Source organism: Pan paniscus, chromosome 5, assembly GCF_029289425.2.
Source record: "Pan paniscus chromosome 5, NHGRI_mPanPan1-v2.0_pri, whole genome shotgun sequence".
Taxonomy (NCBI): Eukaryota; Metazoa; Chordata; class Mammalia; order Primates; family Hominidae; genus Pan; species Pan paniscus.
Window position 1 is genome coordinate 80,513,789 of NC_073254.2, and position 2,972 is coordinate 80,516,760.

At 45.4% G+C, this 2,972-nt stretch overlaps 1 pseudogene; it reads left to right on the forward strand.

Moving 5' to 3' along the window:
- The first annotated feature begins 791 nt into the window (after positions 1 to 791).
- Positions 792 to 2,024, forward strand: LOC117977953 (histone H2A type 4-like; annotated as a pseudogene).
- The last annotated feature ends 948 nt before the right edge of the window (positions 2,025 to 2,972 follow it).

Consider the following 2,972-nt stretch of genomic DNA (forward strand, 5'->3'; position numbering starts at 1 on the left):
CTGTCTCAAAAAAAAAAAAAAAAAAAAAAATTCATGATACTCATGGCCTTGGAAGAGATTCCAGTGTCCGCGTGGATCTGCTTCAGCACCTTGTAGATGTAATTAGAATAGCTCTCTTTGCGGCATCTCTTGTGCTTTTTGTCCTCCTTCGAGTTTTAGCGACTGCCTTCTTAAAGCCCTTTTAGGAAATGGTAGTGCCCTTTGAAGCAAGCTCCAGCATGTTTATCTTCCAAGTTCACGGGGAGATCACTAACTGATGTTTGACTGGAGTGAAGGGTGATATTTACAGGCATGGCCCTCAACCTACCTCATTTACATCCAACATCTGATTGGATAATAGGCACAGTATGTAAATAAGGCAATAGCAGTATGGTTCTCTGATTGGATAGATGGCTATCAGTCAATCAATCAGAGAATCCACAATCTGCTCTCAGACTAGAAATACGCTGAGTGCCCGTTTTAACGGGTGTCTTTTTCCGTTATAACTTTTAGTTTTGGGCTATGGCTTAGACTAGGGAAGCTCGGGGGAAGGGTACGCGCTATTCATTCAGAGAGGTTCTGCAGTTCCCCATGGGCGGTGTCAACCGGCTGCTCAGCAAGGGCAACGATGCCGAGAGGGTCGGGGGCTGCACACTAGCGTACCTGCCGGCGGTTCTGGAGTACCTGGCCTCCGACATCCTGGAGTTGGCGGGCAACGCCGTCGGAACAAGAAGCCTAGCGAAGCCTAGCCTAGCCCATCCTAGCCTAGCCCAGCCTAGCCTAGCCCAGCTGATGGTCGAGCACTTGTCATAATGCGCCAGGCGGGAAGCCTCACAGGCAATGCGCTCAAAAATATCACTAACAAAAGAATTCATGATACTCATGGCCTTGGAAGAGATTCCAGTGTCCGCGTGGACCTGCTTCAGCACCTTCTAGATGTAAATAGAATAGCTCTCTTTGCGGCATCTCTTCTGCTTTTTGTCCTCCTTCGAGTTTTAGCGACTGCTTTCTTAAAGCCCTTTTTGGAAATGGTAGTGCCCTTTGAAGCAAGCTCCAGCATGTTTATCTTCCAAGTTCACGGGGAGATCACTAACTGATGTTTGACTGGAGTGAAGGGTGATATTTACAGGCATGGCCCTCAACCTACGTCATTTGCATCCAACATCTGATTGGATAATAGGTAGAGTATGTAAATAAGGCAATAGCAGTAAGGTTCTCCGATTGGATAGATGGCTATCAGCCAATCAATCAGATAATCCACAATCTGCTCTCAGACTAGAAATACGCTGAGTACCCGTTTTAACGGATGTCTTTTTCCGTTATAACTTTTAGTTTTGGGCTATGGCTTAGACTAGGGAAGCTCGGGGGAAGGGTACGCGCTATTCATTCAGAGAGGTTCTGCAGTTCCCCGTGGGCGGTGTCAACCGGCTGCTCAGCAAGGGCAACGATGCCGAGAGGGTCGGGGGCTGCACGCTAGCGTACCTGCCGGCGGTTCTGGAGTACCTGGCCTCCGACACCCTGGAGTTGGCAGGCAACGCCGTCGGAACAAGAAGAAGACCCGCATCATCCCGCGCCACCTGCAGCTGGCCATCCGCAACGACAAGGAGCTCGACAAGCTGCTGGCCCGAGTGACAATGGCTTAGGGTGACGTTTTGCCCAACATCCAAGCTGTGCTGCTGTCCCAAAGGATTGGGAGCCACTACCACAAAGTCCAGTATGAATAACCACGCAAGTTGTAAAAGCCAGCGAAGTGACTTGAATGTCTAATGTGTAGAAGAAACAAAAACAAAAACAAAAACCCCAAAGCTGAAATCAAAGGCCCTTTTCAGAGCCACTCAATTTCTGAGAAAGAGCTAGTTTACAATAGATTTACACAATGCTGTTTCGTCAATAAGACTACAGCTTTCGTAAACAGGACTCAGAACAGTTCTGGTTATTGGGGTATCCGAAGCAGTTTCCTTTAACACTCGGTAGTATTGACAGCAGAACTTGATGTTTCTGAGTGGAACTGTTTCAGCACCTACTTCAGGTAGGCAGAGCAGTGATTATAGCAGGCTCCTGGAAGGGAAAATGCCACTCTTCTTGGGAAAATGAACAAACAAATTAGGACATTATTGTGACAACCTATGTAATTCCTGAGAAAAATAATGTGAAGATGGGGAATCATATTTTGGGGGTTGAATTTTAGTTAGAGTGTCGAATTAGACTAAATGATTAGAAGCAAAGGAAGATTTGTAAACTTGCAGCTTTCAGCACAACTCTTGTTGGGAGAGCATGACTGTATGGACATCAGTCAAGGAATGGGCATATCTAAACATACTCCTAGGGCGCATGTTTTCTTCTGCCAAAGAATTACCTTCCGAGAATTCTAGGATGGTTATATGTCTAGAAGACCGTAGCCATGCTATGTTAATAAACCAAAAGATAAAAGGTACATACAGATATGTGATACCTTACTTATGTGAAGTGCTTAATACACTATAATAAAGTTTATAATGATTATAAGGTTTATAACATACACACTAAGATACAAACCTATAATTAGCCTTTGGTTTGAGATATAATGGACACACTGAGATATAAATATGTTCATACTTATAAATACTCGTATTTATAAGTATAAAGATACTAATATTTTAGTATGTGGGTTATATCTCAAACCAAAGCCTAATACTGTGTGTGTGTGTGTGTGTGTGTGTGTGTGTGTGTGTGTGTGTGTGTGTATGACAGAGTATTGCTCTGTCACCCAGGCTGGAGTGCAGTGGTACAATCTCACTGCAACCTCCACCTCCTGGTTTCCAGTGATTCTCCTGCCTCAGCCTCCCGAGTAGCTGGGATTACATGCACGTGCCACTATACCCGGCTAGTTTTTTGTATTTTTAGTAGAGACGGGGTTTCACCACGATGGTTAGGTTGATCTCAAACTCCTGACCTCAGGTGATCCGCCCACCTGAGCCTCCCAAAGTGCTGGGATTACAAGGGTGAGCCACTGC